An 18,600-nucleotide genomic window follows, 5' to 3' on the forward strand; every position below is an offset into this window, starting at 1 on the left:
TGCTCAAGATTTTATTGAATTTGCTGATAAAGAACCCTCCAGAGAAGGTTCCCCTCTGAGCTTTCCTTTTTCTGCATGCTAATTAAACTCAAGTTGAAATTTATATGTGGAGCCTGAGGAGGAAAAGGAAAATTTTTCAGCCATGCTTATATATAAACAGTTTGTTTTAAGTAGAGTGAATTACATACCCATTATTCCTTTAATTTTAATATTTGCTTATCTTACAACTTGGGTTATGAAAATAGATGATTGATTCTTTTTTTTTTTTTTAATTCTAATAATTTAGGTTTTTTAGCATCAAGCAGAACTTTTCCTTAGGCTGTAGCTGAGTAAAAGATCTCCCATAATTTCCTATAGTTCATTGCTGTGGGGCAGAATTGCATGTTGCAGGAAAAGTTTGAATACCTTAATTTTAAAGGAAAAATTAGCCCCATGGTATTTTAAAATTTACTCTTTAATTTTTAGTTTCAGAGTGGTTAAAAATAAACCATAGTGAGTAATTTCTTAACTCAAGCATCTTTTTAGCCTCGCTCTTGACTTACCCATGCATTCATTTTAACACTAGAGGGCAGCTGAAACACTTCAGTTCTCTCAGAAAACCAGCTTTAGGAGAACAGTTTGCATTCTTCCTTACCCAAAAAAGGAGTTTTGTTAGCTGCCAATCATATGACGTTTATTTTAGGAATTAATTTGCTTTGATTCTTTCAGGGTTTTTTTGAAAACTTTAAAATCGAGTGTTTAGCTTTCTAGCTTTCTTTGTGCCTCTGTAGCTATATCATGCAGTTAAAATTGATCGGCAGTTGAAGAGGGAGAATAATTTCACATTTTTGTGGCTGTGAAGACATATTGCTTGTGCTTCCTGTGTGGTGGGTATTTTGAACCACCTTGCTTCAGAAACAAAGAGAGATGCCAGAGATGGGAAAGTGTTAAAGACACCTTCTCTTAAATTTTACCAAGAAAGTAGACGTTTGACTTATAGCACTTACAGTTTATTTCATAGTTTTTGTTGGTATATAATTTTAAATTTGTTTCCAAAATACTTGAGTTGATCTTTTCTTACTCTCTACTTTGCTTTAAAGCCATCTTTTTTATTGTAGCAGAGCTTCAAAATGGCAACTTCTGTCCCTCCAGATGTTGTTCTATCCTCTCAGCAATCAGGAAACAACCCAATATGAAGGTTTTGGAAAGGAAAGGTCAAACCAATTAAAAATTACTATTTTCACAGCTCATGTGAAAATCGCCTAAGAAGTTCTTGACTTAAACCTGAAATTGGAAACATTTCTATTAAAAAAGTAGGGTGAAATACATGGTGAAACATGTAAGTTGTTTTAAGGGTGTATTGTCAGAGATTGGATCTGTTCTGGCTCTTAAGTAAGAATATATTCTGTTTTGTGAGTTGGTTGTTTTTGTATCTTATTGGGTTTAATTTCCTCTCTTCCTGTTTTGAATCTTACTGCTTACTGCAAGTACTGAACAACATTTTTCAGCAGCTGAGCGATTGAATGTTTATTTGCACTAAAACTTTGAATGGTGTCTGGAACAGTAATAAAATAGTATCATTAAGCTTTTAAGAAAGGAACTCTGTCTCTTAAGAGTTTAATCTCTTACACTTAAGAGTGTTAGAGATTAAAGCTGATTTTTCTGACTTGGGATCAGATATTTTTTTCCATATTTACAGATTATGTGATCTGAAAATTCACCTGTGTCTCTCTTAAGGAAATTTTCCACTTTTGCAATTTTGCAGTGACTATAAGAGAGTGTTTTCTCTTCCAAGCTAAGCTTCTGGAACTGTGTAGTTACAAAGAAATCCTATCTGTTTTTGTCAAAAGCTTTTCTTTTGCTCCAGAGGTGGAGAGATAAAATACTAAAGCAGTAGGCTCAAGCAATAAAATTCTAAAAACGTATAATTTATTATTTTGAAGAAAAAAAAATAGATTGATTTCAGACAGTGGGCTGTGTGGTTTGGCTTGTGATGCTAACTCTGGTGCCGAACTATGGATTGCACTTTTCCAAGGCTTGAGGATAAAAAGGCCTGAGCTGGGAACAGAATGGCTTTATCTCTTTTTCTTGTGATATCCTGAAAGTGCTGCAGGTTTTGTGACTTCGGTTGGTTTCTGCCATGATTTCTTTCTTATGTTGCAGAGTGTATCTGTTATCTTTGACACTTCTTTGGCAATTTTGGACAGAACACAAACATTCTCACCTGTGCTGACTGATAGGGCAGATTTTGAAAAAGATTGATGCTTGCTTAGGTTTTTCATACAAAGTTCTGCAAAGTGTAGGGCTGCTCGGCTTATGGACAGTGCCAGACAACTGCTGTAGTAAATGCTGGATTTCCGTAGAAGGGATTAAAACAAATGCAGTAGTAAAACATTTTTCTTTCTGTTGTTGGTTCAGGATCACAAGAAGGAGCCAAACTGTAGCATTTTTATTTTGTCCCTAGCTGCCACTCCTGCAAGTTGAGAGATTATAAGTAGGCTTCACTTATAAAAAAACCTGAAGGGAAGTTGCTAAGGGCCAAATTTTCTCTCTGTGAGGCATAGTTGTGGGGTTGTGTGTGGTTATGCCCCAATCTGTCACTGTGCAATCTCATTGTTGGAGGTGTGGAGAAATTAAGCCAGCCGTAAATTGTTTTGGTGATTTACAATCAAAGGTAAATGTTTGCTCCCTCTCTCTGAACTGCATTGCCTTCACAAGGCAAAAAGGAGGAATAAACCTTCATGGGCTATTTTTATCATTATGTTTAATAGATGAAACTGTGGCTGCATTTTAGGGAATAGACCTGGTAGAAAGATGCTGCTCTTCTGATGACATTTGAGAGCAGATTCTGTTTGAGCTTGACTGCTAAATAGGCCATCCTTCTTTGGATGTGGCTCTCATAAAAGAAATTGCTTTGTAGTAGGTACTCTATATTTTAATATGAAGGTTTCATATTTGAAGGTCCTGCTAGATAACTAAGCTTTGCTTTGGTATTTTCCCCTTTCTGCTTTCCTATTTTAGATATGAGTGATTGGGAGACTAGCCTTTTTCAGTAGCTTGCTTCATTTTATGCCTGGTTATGCAATGCCCTGGCAGCAGTTACTTTATGCTCTCAGAAGAAAATTTCTTACAGAAGTTCACATTTTGCTAGTCCATTACAGCTTCCTTTAGTGTGTGAGAATTTAAAGGAAACAGTCTTTTTACAAAAATATAAAGCTTTGATGTTTTTGAGATAAAATTATGCTACCATTCATTGCCATTTACCTCTCCTACACCATCAGCTTTCATTTTGATATTGTCTGAGCTGATCAGCCTGTCTGTGCTGATCAGCCCACTGCAGATGGAGTAAAACAAATCAAGGTGGTGAAAAAATCATGTGGTAGGACATAAGTCTTGTCTTCTTCCACCTCAGATCTCTTCTCTGTGCAGTGTGGGGAGGATGTTGGGTATCTTCCTATTCTCCACTGCAATCTGTCTGGGTGGGATGAGTACAGTGGAGTGATTTTTCCTGTTTTATGCAGTGTGGTGTTGCTGTGTATGAGGAAGTCATAGAAGGAAAGCAGAACTACTTTCCTGCATAATCCCACTGCCTTTGAAAGATTAGTTGAGAAATACTCTCCCAGTGGAAGAGCTGCGGCAGACAGTAGGTATTGCTTATTTTCCTGTGCTTCTTTCAGTATGAAATTAATTGGACTGCTCTCTGCAACAGCATCACTGCATTGGTTTGGCTGGTGGTCTAAATATCTTAAATTCTCCTTGTAAGTTAGTTAAGTCTGTGAGGCACTAATGTAATGGTCCCTTCCTCCCTGAGGGTGGAAAGCTCCTGAGAACAAACATGGAAGCATTTGCAATAACAAAGCCTCTTCTGTCTTGCTCCAGTTTCTCTTCAGTTTGCTGATGAAGAAGCATCTGGTACAGCCTTTAGCTGTCCCTTTATAGGCCATAAGTCCTGATACATTGCCAAGTGGCATAATATTATGTTTCAATTTTATAGAGGATTTTGCAGGGCAGAGGGAACAGTGCACAAAAAGTTTATTTGTTGCAGGATAAGGTCATTCTTTAAGAATGAGGCAAAACTACAAGTGTTTTAGTTTTGATCAGCTTTGACTTGTGATTAGTTACAGCTTCCCACAACCAATGCTGTCATAGCAGTTTTTATTCTGGGTCATAAACAGTGATTGTAAACCGTAAAAATAAAAACAACAACCAAAAAAATCTAAGAAGGAATATGTTAGCAAGATTTATTTCTGACATGAGTCATACAGTTCATGAACTTCTCACAGATGAGCTCATCATAATCATAAGGGAAATCTTTAGTAGGAATCCTGGTATCGAAGTCACTCAGATATTACCTGCTTCTCAGTGACATTGGGTGCTGTGGATCAGCACATCTGCACTATGCAGCTGTGTTCCTAAAGTAATCCTCTAGCTTCTTCCATCTATTTGAAGCTAAACCTGCTTGAAATGTAGTTTTTCAGTTGCCTAAATTCTGACTCGCATGTCTTCTTAGTTGTAGGAGGTACCTTAGACTCCAAGAAATATCTGGGATAGTTTTAATTCAATTTTTTTAATAATGGAAATGGTTTTGAGTGGTTCTGAAAAAGATAGTACTAGAAACTTTGAGTATAGAAACATTTAAAGATTTATCAAGAGGTAGGTTATTGCATTTTGGCAATACACATAAAATGCATGTTTTTAGAGGAACAGAACAGGATTGGCAGTGGCACTTCTGTTTTTTTCTGGATATGTAAATTACATTTTGTGTTGAAAGAGGCCACAGTGTTCTTATATATAAACCAAGAGACATATGTGACAAGGATGGGCAGTGTGTGATTCATGTCCTAATGATTCCTTTAGTGATTTAGTGAATTTCTGGTGACTGCATTGGTTCAAAATGAATTTGAACATTCTTAACTGGAAGTGCTTAAAGCAAAATTGGCAAGACTTTGCAAAGCACATCTCCAAGAAAAAGGAACTACAAATGATGACTCTCTGACAATGATGTCAGAGAGAAACTAAGTGAAATCCTGTGCTCTCAGTTACTTCAGTGGTCAAGTGAGATGTCCAGAATATCTGCACAGTAAAGGATTTGTTTAAAAAGTTTTGCTTGATAGGCATCTTTTATTTTTTGGTTTTTTGGGGTTCTTTTGGTTGGTTAGTTGGTTGGTTGATGTTGTTATTAACAGCAATGTGTTTACAGAAAGCCTGCAAGAGCATCTTTTATGGTACAGTTCTTTATTTGCAAATGAAATGCAGATAAAAGGACTGTTTATAAGTCAGTCACCCCTATCTCCAACCCTCCCTTTTACTAGAGTTTGGGAAAGGTTGGAATGAATAAGAAAGCATGCTAAAATGAATTTGAACTATGCTGGACTCTTAGTGGACATGGACAAACCAAATCTAGAACCTTTCTTTGAGACTCCCCTCTTTGGTGCTTTAGTTTATCTCCAATGCCAGATTGTTACAACAGCAGTTGCCAGAAGAGCTCAGTGTCTTCGATAATTCTCATGTAGTTTGGCTGTAGTTATTAAAATCAGAACCTTGAATTTTTAAACTTTACAAGTACAGAGCCCTGAAACATGAGCCCAGTTTGCTGAAGTGGTGCCGTGTCTCCTCATAAACGAGCCTCAGCATTCTGTGCCAGCTGCAGGCCCTGCACAGCATCACTCCATGTAGGTCGCAGCAGTTCCAGTTTTGAGGTGACAAGTTCATGCATCACTGTGCCAAGATGTGACTGGGGCCAGCAATGACAGGCAGTGCAGTACAATGAGATGAAAATGAAAAATAGTTCTGCTTGCTCTAGCCTCTAGTTGACACATGTTCCTGACAAATTCGTACTTTGGTTTTGCTTAAGTACCTAATATATTGTTCTAATAGCATTCTTACAGAACTGGTTGATCTGAAAATTACTCTGGAGCTAACAGCTTATAAGGAGTTCTAGCTAATGGTGTGGCAAGAATCTAAAATGGGGATAGTACAGCTTTATGCTGTATTAATTATAACTGGACAGGGATGTAGGATTTCAGGAGCCTTGGAAGAAACTTAAAAAACAAAATTAAAAAAGAAACAGAATAGAATGGAGTATTTCAGTTGGAAAGGACCTAGAACTATGACCTAGCCTAACTGTCTAGCAGCTTGAGGGCTGACCAAAAGTGAAAGCATGTTAATAAGGGCATTTCCCAAATGCTTCTTAAACAGGGATGGAACACCGATCACTTACCCTGGAAATCTGGCTACTCCAGTGTCAGGAGCACAGTAAAGATGTGCTTCCCATTGTCAAGTCTGAGCCTTTCCTTGTGCAGCTTTGAACCATCCCCAGTTTTGTTGCCCTGCTCTGGATTACATTCTCCCTCCTTCCCATCCCACTTACATTGCAGTGCCCAGAGCAGCTCCCAGCACTGCGGGTGAGGCCGCAGCAGCGCTGAGCACAGCGGGTGATGGATGATCCCCCTGTGCCCGGCTGTGCTCTGTGTCTGATGCCCCCAGGACACGGTTCCTGCCCTCTGGGCTATGCCCTGCTGCCTCTCACTGAGCTGCTGCTGCCCCAGCACCCCCAGGGCCCTCCCTGCCAGACACTCCTGTCACAGTTTGTACTTGTGCCTGCACTTACTCCATCCCAGGTGCAGGATCTGGCACTTGTTAAATTTCATGCCAGGCATGATTGCCCAGTGCTCTATGCAGATTCCTCTTCAAGGCCTCTGTCCCTCCAGAGAATCACCAGGACTTCCTGGTTTAGCATCAACAGCAAACTTGCTGATGGTGCATTCAGCTCCTGCATCCAGATCACCTATGAACACATTGCACAGAACCGTCCCTAGAATCGAGCCCTGCAAACACCACTGGTGACCAGCCAGATGTAGCCCCCTTGATTCACTGCACCCCTTGGAGCCCTGCCCTTCAGCCAGTTCTTCACCCAGCACAGTCTGACCCTGCTCAAGTCGCAGCTGGGACAACTTGTCCAGGAGGATGCTGTGAGGGACAGTATCCAAAGCCTTATGAAAATCCTGAGAAACCTAACACACTAAAAATTGGATTAATGCCCTACAGTGCTCACGTAGAAGCTATTGAAACTAAACTGTGCTGAGATCTAGACAGAGTCTCTCACAAGCTGTCCATACTTTTTTTTCTGTCTTTGTGGGCAGATTATAGATTCTCTGAGCCTCTCAGCTGTGTGGCCATTGGATAGGAAGGGAAAATAAATGAGAGTGGAAAAAAAAAGAAAAAACACAAAAGAAAAAGGTAGCTTTTTATAAGTACAGTTAGCTTTTAAAGTATAATAGATGCTGTTTTGTGTGGATTTTCCCTCCTCCCTTTCTGTAAAATTGACCACCTACTTCAAAATTAAGATGTAGGTCATGCCAGACTGATGGGCATTTAATCAAATTGATATAATCTCCTATTAGTCTAAATATCTGAGGCTATGATAAAGAAATGAAAACAGCTTAATTTCAACAATTTTAAAATTTTTGTTTTTTAAATTTATTTTAACTAGAAATTAGGCTGATGAATGATTGACTCAACAATCAGTAAATACTTAAGTATTCAAACTGTCTTCAGGGTCATGTATAACTCAGCCATAGCTAGGAAAACTGACAGTATTTGTAAAATTTTGAGATTGATCGTGCCTTTTTCTTCTCTTGTTTAATTGTTTTAGTCCCATTCATTTATCCCTGAAGCGCTCTGTGACTGCTGCCTTTCTGTAAACATCCATAGGTCAGAAGTATTCAATTTGGCTTAAGCAGCATTCTCATGGGCAGTTTGCCAGGAACTCATAGACTTCACCTAAATTGCACATTGCTGGGAATAATCTCACTCTCAGCTGCTCTTATCTTTTGTTTGTTTCTTGCTTAGACCTCCGTCTGGCTTTTTACTGGGTCAAGACAAGTAGCAGTAATTGGTGGTATCTATAATTCCAGTAGTTTGAAGCTTCACAGCAGATTTGGAGGCAGGTACAGAACAGAGATACTGGAGCTAGTAGAAGAAATTTCCACCCAGTTCCCATTTTTTTATAGTCCCTACTGAAAGAAAGTGTGTACTGGCAGTCAGAACATAATAGAGCATCCCCAGCTTCAGCCATAATTTGTAAACAGTCTGATTTCAGCTCATTAGGAAATCCAGTGCACCCTTCCAGCCACAGTAATTGTGATGTCCTGGGACATACAGTCTCATCAGTGTACTCCCTGAACATCCTATGAGGATGCATGTATTTGAGATATAGGTTGGAAGAGTTGGTCAGGAAATAGGTTTTGTCTGGATAACAGTTCAGACTCACTTTATATTACTTATCATCTAGAGAATAGATTTTCTCACGTAAAACATGTCTTTGCTTGGAAGATAAAAATGGTTTTTATTACTCTCTGCTACTTTTTTTTTTTTAAAGCATAAGTCATCCCTCCCTGATGTGATGGAACAACTTAAAATTAGTGTTTCTTTTTGTTTCTGTGGTGAAATCACTGGGGGTTATTTTCTGTTGAAGTTTGAGCTCACAGAGAGGGCTTTGAAACAATAATGTCTTGATTCTGAAACACTTGAAAAAACATATCTGAACCTCTGCCACTGCAGGACTGCCTGAGCTGAGCCTTGAGGAGAAATTTTGGTATTTCAGTGCCGTCATGAAGACTGGCAATATAGAAATTCCTCAAATTCCAAATAGTTACTCTCTATTCACAGATAAATTTCTTGAAAATTAAACTTGTGTCTTAACAAAAAGGTGTGTTCTTGGCAGCAGGATGATTTTGACTTTCGATGAGAAAGAGACTGATTATCCAAGTGGGATTTTGCAAAATTTTTTTGTGACTGATTATCCAGAATGAAAAGCATGCAGAGGAATAGCTGATTCAGTGTAGACACTTTCCCCTCTGCTTTCCAGTGATCTCAATGTTATTCACCTTGGGTGGATGCAAACTGAACCTGAAGCATACCTTGCTTTGTCCCTCTTCTTCCCTCTCTCTGACTGCTGGGAATCTTTTTCTTAAACTGTGTACATATGCATAGTATGTGGTGTGACAGTGGTCATAGGGGTTTTCAGGTGAAGGGAGAGACGAGAAATTTGACTCCATGATCAGAAGGCTTGATTTATTATTTTATTATATATGTATTACATTATAACTATACTAAAAAGAATAGAAGGAAAGGTTTTTTCGGAAGACTTGTTAAGAATAGAAAAGAATGAATAACAAAGATCTGTGGCTCAGGCAGAGAGTCTAAGCTATCTGGTCTGTGGTTGGCCATTAATTGTAATCATTCAAGATGGCCCAATCACAGACAAACCTGATGCATTCCACAGCAGCAGATAACCATTGTTTACATTCTGTCTTTGAGGCCTCAGCTTCTCAGAAGGGAAAATCCTAAAGAAAAGGAGTTTCACAAAAGCATGTCTGCAACAATGTGGCACCCTGATTTGTATAGATTTAAACCCTTTTCCACCCCAAAAACAGAAGGAGAGTGTCCAGAAGTCTTGTGCTTCAAATCAGATTGGTAGCTCATCTGGAATTCTTGTACCCAGTTAGGCAACAATTGCTTGAGAACAATTATAGAGAGAAGATAAGCTTCAAGGTAAAATGCCACAGCTTTGTGGAAGTCTTGAGTTTCAGGATGAAAAGCTGGTGGTAGCAGCTTAAGGAAAATTCTGTTATTTGTTTTCCTTTGTTAGAGGTTTAAGATGGATGTGTTCTCTGTTTTAAAGCCCTGCATTTAGTGACTCAGGGCCAACAGTAACACAGGCATCTGCATGAGAAATGTTAAACCTGCAGCCACTGTATTTTGTGAGCTGCCCAAATGATAAGAAGTTGCCTGCCTTTACTACTCATATTTGATTGATGTCTTGACATTTCCTGGAGCAAGCCCATAAATTGATTTGTGTCCTTTTATTTTCTTCCTGTTGATCTATCAGGATCCTTTCTAATTGCATCATAGTGCACTATGCAAGGAAAGGGTTTATTTGTCAATAGTTAGGGCTGCAGTAGCTTGGCTAAGATAGGAAGGCTGTGAAAGCTTGCAGGCTTTTAGGTGTAACAGAAGAGTGAAGGAAGTGCTCAGCAGATAGAAGCACCTCTGAGTCACAGAATACAAGCTCAGTGGGTTTTGAGAGCAAGCACAAGAACCAGAACCAGTTTGTGGGAAGAAGAGACCTCAGGAAAAAATAATTTAAATAACGAGCAAGTAGTGTAGGAGTTGCTGCTTCACTTCTGCCTACACAGTATTAATGGCAATTAGTGTTATTAATATAAAACAAATAAAGTTACCCCATGAACAACCAGGTGGATTTGAAGGTGGACCAGTGAGCTGCAGCTGATGCTTCTAAATTCCATCAGACACATGGGAAAAGCAGAATGCCTGGGGACATGTTTAACCCGTTTAACAGGGACATGTAAAGTCCTCCCTTCTGCTGGAAAGGTTCGATTTTGAAGCCCACTGGCCCTGCTGAGGGCAAGCTGTCATACTGAGTGCTGGTTTATTTTGCCAGTGGTTTTATTTAGAGTGGCTCTGCACTGACTGAACATCAGCTCTTTTAGTATCAAATTGAAAGCCATTAACTAAGCTTCTTAATACTGCCATGTCTAGGTAGAGAAAAGGAGAGGCTGAGTGTAAGATTTTTTTTTGTGGAGGGCTCAGATCTTGTTACGGATGTTACATGTCACTAGCAGTAGTTTCCTTGGATTTTCTTCACAATTACATTGCAGTCTTGGCATTCTTTACCATTTGCTTTCTTGAATGTTCAAAGTTCATGTTTTTAAAGTTCTCAAGGTAGATAAAGTAACTTTAAAGCAGATAGGTAACACTCAAGGTTATGCAGATGACAAAAGAAGATGGGGGATACTAATGGTTCAACTCTGTAAGGCAGCCTGGGACAAAATTCAAAGTTGGATCTTCTCAGGAGAGATGAGATTGTAAAAAAAGAAATTTCTTTGTGGTAGAACAACTTGATATTTCCACAGGTAAACATGAAAAACAGGAGGCTTGTGCAGACTGTCAAACAAGTAATTTGTTGAATGTCACTAAGCTACTTCAGTGTAACTGTGTCAACCCAGTGAATTACATTTCAGGAGCTGCTTTGAAAAAAGCAAGCTCGGGAATAGGAGCCGTTCAGTATCGTGGAAAACAAATTGGAACTGTAAGAGTTGGGGGGAAAAAAAAGCATAATGTAAGTGCACTGTGGATATGCAGTAATAGCCATACAGAAGCTCAGTTTTGCAGCTTATTTATTATACTGTAAGCCTTTTTATTTGTAGAGGTCTATCAGTAAGTTTGCTGTTGGATCTGTAGTTTAAATCAGTTCTTTAAGTGGAAAGATATACAGTGCCAAGCTGAATTTTGCTGATGTGATGATACAGCATGATTTTCCAATCTGTGCCAATTTAAGTGTGGGATTGAGGCAGACAGCATGTCTGCATAGGCAAAACCGAGGTGTAGACAAATGACCCCAAGTCTTCACTGGCCTACTGATGGCAGTACTTGCCTAAGTAGTGCTTTGTGGTCAGTGTGCTCTGCCCATGCAGTCACTAGTGCTCATTAGAGCTCCAGCCTTGCTTTTAGCTTCTTGGATTTCTTTCTGTAAGCATTGTTGAAGGGCATTGCAGGCAAAGGCTGTGGCTTGGAAACTGTTGGTACGTGTGAGACTGGATCTGTGCTGCAGAATACAGCTCTAAGTGGAGATCCTTGAGGCAGTAATAGAGACTGCAGCTTCAGAATATGTGATGTGGTGTGGCTCAGTGCAGTCAGGTGCTCTGATGTGTGTCAGCTACAGTCCAGCATTCCAGTCCTGCCAAAATGCAGAGCTTCAGGAGATATCCTTACACCCTTGTGAGACTTTCATCATTAAAAAAAAGGCAAAAAAAAATTAAATTGTTGACACTAAGGTCTTCAAGGTGCATATCATAAATGAATTTTCTTTTGTATTGTAACCAGAACTGAACTCAGGCTCATTTGAGATGAAATAACTTAAGGGGTAGCTGCAGAAATGGAAAAAGCCTTTAATTAGAAGAGTATCCAGCATTCAACTGGGGAAGCTGTTGAGCTTTTGATTGAAACTGTAGTGTTTCTCTTCCTTATGTAAATCCTGCCTCTGGCCAAAGGGATCATTTCCATAGTGTGTGGCTTTTTCTCTAACATGCAGTGTACATGGGCATTGCTGTTTTCATCAGCTCAAAGCTTCCCAATGTTTGTCCACAACAAAGATGCTGCATCAGCTTCTTGCTCACTACAGCTGAGCAGGGAACTGCCAAAACATTATTGCAAATAAAAACCAAAAGGCCAGTGCAAATGTGGTGGTCAAACAGCTAAGAATGAAAAAACCACTTAAACCTTTATTTCCTCTTCACACCCCATTTTCTTCTTTCTTTTCTCACTTTTTCCTGTAGACTACCTGAGCTTTAATTCATAAATGCAGCAAGAATAGAAGCTTTACTGGTGTGCAGAGCTGAAGTGTGTCATAAAGAAAGGTGTTTATTACCATTCCCTGCCTAGATATGGGATCACAAAGCAATAGTAGCCCTGAGTTGTCGCAGTCGAGGCGGTCACGACATAAAGCAGAGACCACAAGTAGTCTCAGTTGGTAACACTTGGCAACAGTTTATTAATGAAAATGGCTGATCTTTTATACACTTTCCAGTTGTTTACCCTTCTTCTACCTTAGCTATTGGCCACAATAATTCAATATCATGCCATTGGTGAAAAGTTACTCTGACTCCACCTAACTTTCTAAAATCGCTTCGTCCAGCTGCAGAATGCTCTTATCTTCCTTCTCTCGATCTCCTTGGTTACGGCCTTGGAGAAAGCTCCTTATCAGCTTCTTCTTCTTCTTACTTCTTGCTCCTTTAGCTAACAGGCCCGCTGCTAGCCCCTTCCACACTGAGTGACCTGATGTAGGTACCTCTGAAGTCCCTGTTGCAAAAATTTCCTGCAGCCAACATGCCATGATTTTGGACTTGACCTGTGAAACCACAAACCTTTGTTTGAAGGTGTAACTTCTAATTAAAAACTTACTTGCTATTCACCCTGCTACTCTTGTCTTCCTGGAGTTTTTTGTAGTCTTGTTTTTAATTACCTGGCTTATTGCAGCTTCCCATAAGACTTTTACTAACAGATAAATGCTAAACACCTCCTTGATTTGAATGATGAGGCAGCAAGGAATTATAGTTTAGGGGTGTTTCTTTATAGTGAACATGCTGCACTACATTTATATGCCTGCTGTGGAATGTCATCACATATTCCATAACTCAGTGTCAGAGAGCTACAAGTGCAGGCTGGGTTGTGTTTTATCTGTTGGCTACATCTCTGTAAGACTACAGACTCATGCTCCATCTCCATTTGAGGTAGGAGGGCAGTGGGAGCAAGATGAAGTGTCGCAGCAGTCCTCACGCTTAATCCAGTTCCCAGAAATGACAAAAGGAAATATGCCATCTGATACATTTCATGCACAGTGGTCCCAACCACCAAGGCCTGGCTGCTTGCCAGTGAGGACCTGAGCAGGGCAGAGTTTCAGAATGTGCTTGGGGTGGTCATGAATGTCAAGTTTCTGATGCCTCTCTGAAATGAGATGTAGTAACAGCTGTGCATTCCTATCCCGCTGCAGAACAGGAGTGGGACTCATATTCTGATTCATATGCATTTGCTAGAGGGAGCTTCTGATTGCCTTCCAGATGGTGGTCAACTGAGTCTTGCTTGGGTGTCTTGAGGAGTGGCTGTTACAGCAGGAAAATTCAGGAACTGGGAATGAAGAAAGAGGGAGAGCAATAGTCAGCAGTCTTCAAAGAGCATTTTACCATGACGTGCTGGCTGTGTAAGGCAGCAGTTAATAGAAAAGGTTATATTCAGGGATGGAGCAGTCTGCTCCTAGTTCTTGGAACTGCTTGGTGATAATGGTACAGTAGTTACGTCAGCCACTGCTTTAGTATTTCCATCTGCTAGATGGGATGCTGTTTGTGAGACATAGCTTGACAAAATGAAGTTCCTCTCATCCAGTCAGCTACTAGGGATTGTATTTTTTAATTATAACTTTGTGTAGCCTGTATGCAAAAAAAGGGTGTTGGCATGAAAAAAGGAGTAAAATATAGTGACATCAAATTTTGTGCTTTTGTTTCACATAATACATTATCACCACTACTTGTTTAAAAGTTTTTGAACAAGTTTTTGTCTCTACAAGTAAGATGCAGTCATTCTTGTGGGAATTACTCTATTTCTCTCACCTTTAAAATGTGTAACAACCTGCTGATTCAGAAATGAGTGTGTCCCTTGGCATTGTGTTCCTTCATGGCTCTATCCTTTCCCTTCCTCAGGTCCTCAATCTAATTACTGTCAGTGCAACAGCTGCTGCCTCTGCCCTGCTGAAATCTGTGTCTGTTCATTCCAGCAAGTTTCCTTCTCATTTCCAGGCTCAGCTGAGAGGTACCCTCTGCCTGTGCCTCCTGCTTTTGTCTCCTCCTAACTAATGACATAAAGCATTTTGGAGTACAATTTGCATTAATAAGATGAAAACAAAAATTGCCCCACAAAAACACGAGCAAGCACTGAAAAAAACTGTGTTGTGGGAGACAGTGGCTCCTTTGGAGCCTTGTTTTCATAACCTTAGATGGGGGAAAAAATCCTACTGTGCATCTTCATGTCTCACTGAACGCTTTCTTCCGTGAGTTAAGATCAGCTCCCTTTCCCGCCAGCTCATTGTTTGATCAGGAGCGTGCAAGTGCCCAAGATGTAGGGCAACACAAAGAGCTGTTGTGTCTGTTCATGTAGCATAATTGTATATATATATATAGGACAGGGCAGCATAGTCTGAAAATGTAATTAAAGGTAATAAAAAAAAAAGGAGTGGCGGTGAATAACATGCATGCATTATTCTAATCCTGCTCCCTTCAGAACAAAGAACAAATGTGGCTGCTGCTACTCTAGTTGCAGCCTGTTCTTCTTAGCCTATCTGCATGCATGAGAAGAATCAATTCAATAGAAAGTAAATGTAAAATCACAAAATAATTACCAGGAATGTGTTTAAGGATGGCCTCCTCTGAGCTTGCTTTTTTTGCTCTTTCTTTGTCCGCTCCACAGCTTACGTAAAAAGTATGTGTGAAAATAAGGGATAGAGGAAAAAACCCAAGCCAGTCTCTCTTTTGCTTTTGAGCCATGTGAAGAATGCCTTCAGAGGATTTTTAAAAAATATAAATATGTTGTTTACTTAGATTATTTGTTCCTCTGTGCTAGAAATTTAGATGCACCAGCAGTATGGTAGAAGAAAGATTGATGTTTGTTTGGAATGAGGGAAAGAGAGATAGGAAATAGGGGGATAAAGGGTAAAGCCTTGTCCTTTCTGCCACTCATCCTTTTTGATTTTAAAGCTATTTTGCCTTTGTTTTATTTCCCATTAAAGCTCCTCTTTCAAGCTTATTTTCCACAGCCAGAATCAGAATCTCCATTCCCTTCCCACCCCTCTTAAGTTTACTAGTACAAACTAGAATTAAAAAAACCCACAACCCTGCAATTTCAGAATGTACAGCCAAACTGAAGTGGCCAACACTGAGCATGTGCATTGGTGCATCTGAGGAATAAAGGTCATTTCAGTGATGCTACCTAGTACTGAATATTTGATTGTGTCGAAGTAGCCATGGAGTTAACTCCTCGAGTTAACTCCTCCATCTTCTACCTATTTCTACCCTCCCATCAGTAGATGATGGTTTCCTCTGTTCGTACTTAAATAGGTTGTCAAACTGACATAGTAGGAGCATGCTGGAATTTTTAGGTGACATGAGCATTTAAATTGTCTCCTTGTCAAAGTGAGAGCTGGTTTTTTGTTTTCATTTTCCTGAGGCAGAAAAAGGGAAAATTGCCATTTGCCTGGGATTTCTCAATGACCTGAATGTACAAATGCCCGGGGCTGCAGCTCCCCTCCTGTTTCTGGTGGAGACCCCATCACTCCCAGACAAGCATGGAAAACCCCCCACTCCTGCATCCCCTGCATTGTGAATCCTCCACTTGTTAGCCTTGGATGTAGAGTCCATCCATTAGCAGGTCTTCAGGTGACTTCCAGATTTGAGTCTCTCCAAAAGGTGGCCAGGGCCACCCTGGTATCTCCAGAGTCCAATTCCACTAGTAGCCTGACTCCCAGAGGCACATGCATACCTGTCTGCCAAGCCACCTAGCGTAGCTACCTGTTCAGCAAGCAAGCAGCTGCTGTCTTTATAGTTCCTAGCAATTGCACACCCACTGCAGTCACTGACACCACACATACATGGACTTTAAAACCTGTAGTCCCACTCCAAAATCATCACCTTCTACAGAAAGGTGCATAAGTAGGCTCAACGACTTTGGATACCAATCATTCCTACACAGAATGGATTTTTTTCCCCGCCCTCATTTATCTTCTTTTAGTGATTCTTATTCAAGAATTTTAAACTATTAGGTAGCTGCAAAACCTCTTTGTGTAGGTTATGACAGTGGTGGATGCTTGGCTTTCTGGTCATCTTTGCATTTATTTTTCTGTTAAGGTGCTTTCTGTAGTGCTTACCATCAGCATTTTTGTGTGCTTATATAAGGAAGATCCATGATGTGATGAATGATGACCTCACAGGGTTGATGATAACAATTCTGATTAGTTTATTTATGAGCTACTACTTTTTTTGCTGTAACTGGTAAAATATAAGAGGGATGAAAAGGATGTGGGAACTCCAAAAATACCTCTCTCTTAGGCTGTTTTCTGTTTTTACCCAGCTGTTAGTTTGAATCCAGTCCTTCAGTTTACCCCCATCTCTATCCGCTTTCTTTCTTTTTTCTTTCCCCCCTCCACCCTTCAGTCTGCTGCAGCTGTTAGAATTTCATCATTGTCTCCAAATACCACGTTTCCCATTAGCAGCACAGCCCCTTCTGTGCTAAGGGGAATGTCATTTGTGTGCTTTGCATGTGTATTATTGTTAGATGGTCTGCAGACAGAGCAGCACTTATACCTTTGATTGCAGCAAGGGTCAGTTCCTCAGTAAGAGGCACACATAAGATGCATAAATATTGAAGGATGAGGTTTGCAGACTTGCTGGCAGAAAGTGGTTAAGGCTTTTTGTTCTCATGCTTTGCTTTTCAGCTGCTATTGCACTGTAGTTAACCTTATCAGCATTTGATTTAACACTGGATGCTGGAGTATTTATTCCTTTTGGCAGTTTTAGTGCCATGTCACTCACTGACTGTCACAGTTGTATCATATATTAGATGGCTTATCCTAAAAAACTATTTCAGGTATGAAACCACTGCTCATTCTAATATACTTTATCTGTATATCTGTTGGGGGGGTGGGAGGATTTCAGCTGATTTGTAGGTTTGTGTGCATTTTGAATCAATGGCTTTTGTGAATTTTTTTCTGCTCACTGTCTTAATTTCAGCCTGATACCCATTTTAAATTTACTTTGGCTTTGCAAAAAAATCTGGTAGTGCCCTTGCTCTTTCATTACAGTTCTCCATGATTGGAGTCTCTGATGGACTCCTGCAGAGCATGGCAGGGCATCTTAATTTGGATTTGGGGGTCAGCGTGGAGTTCTAAGTGACTCACAGCATAGTTCTATCTTGCTCCCACAAAATGGCCTAAAATAGATGTTAATTACAGTTTTCTTTGCTACCCTCTGGTTCTCTTTAATAGAGATTTTAACTCTCCTCAGGCTACAATGCCTGCAGATTCAATTTACTGGACCACTGGGAGGAGAAATTTATTCCAGGGAGCAGAATAGGCCTTCAAGTCCAAACTGGTTTTTACCTGCACATGTAGTTCTCATGTGTGTATCTATGTGCCAAAATAAACCATGTGACCTTGGATGTATAGGATGAAGTCATGGGAGGGACATCTGTGCTCACTGATGCAAAGCTTCTGTTTGCACAACAGCACTGAAAGCATCATGCCATTGTGTATTGCCTCATTTCTACATTGGATGCATATTGTGAATTCTGTTGTGCAAATGCAACCTTATTTTGTGCAGGCTAAGACAGTTTAAAGCAAAGTACTTCTGACTGGACTTGTCATCTTCTATTCTTCCCTCTCAAAAAATGTCAAGGGCATTTGCACAACACTTTGACAATTCTAGATATTTTTGGTATTTTTCTGTCATGCTTGTTTCATTAAATCCTTTGTAAAGAGATAGTAGATGCAATTCCTTTTGCAGGGTCAGTTGTCTGTATATTATGTGGGCTTAGGACACCTCCCAGTTTGTCTGCCCCCAGCATATCCTGGTGCATGGGGTTATTCCTCTTCACGTGCAAAACTTTGCATTTCCTTTTGTCACTTTTCATGAGGTTCCTGTGAGCCCGTATCTCCAGCCTGTTCAGGTCCCTGTGAATGGTGGCATAATCATCTGGTATATCAGCCAATCTTCTTGGTTTTGCACCGTCTGCAAATTTGTCAAGGGGAAACAGTGACAATGGTAAATATAGTTTCACAAAATTCTCATTTACTTTGGTAGCTCAGGGTGAAAGCAGGATCTTGCCAAGTGGCCTAGGGAGAAAGAGTGTTTGCTGGATGCAGTTTAACTCCATGGTGTAAAGCTCAAAAAAGTTTTCCTCCACCTTGGGGCTCTTGGATTTCTCTGCTGATGGGGACTGTGTGTGACCTTTCTATGTTTTAATTATTCAGGAAGGATGTCCTATGCTGAAGAGTGCCTG

General features: G+C 40.1%; 1 protein-coding gene across 2 annotated transcripts in view; it reads left to right on the forward strand.

Moving 5' to 3' along the window:
• Positions 1-18,600, forward strand: part of TSPAN9 (tetraspanin 9) — a 169,258-nt gene that overhangs the window by 22,909 nt on the left and 127,749 nt on the right. The window lies entirely within an intron of this gene.

The sequence above is a fragment of the Zonotrichia leucophrys genome, chromosome 1 (assembly GCF_028769735.1).
Source record: "Zonotrichia leucophrys gambelii isolate GWCS_2022_RI chromosome 1, RI_Zleu_2.0, whole genome shotgun sequence".
NCBI lineage: Eukaryota > Metazoa > Chordata > Aves > Passeriformes > Passerellidae > Zonotrichia > Zonotrichia leucophrys.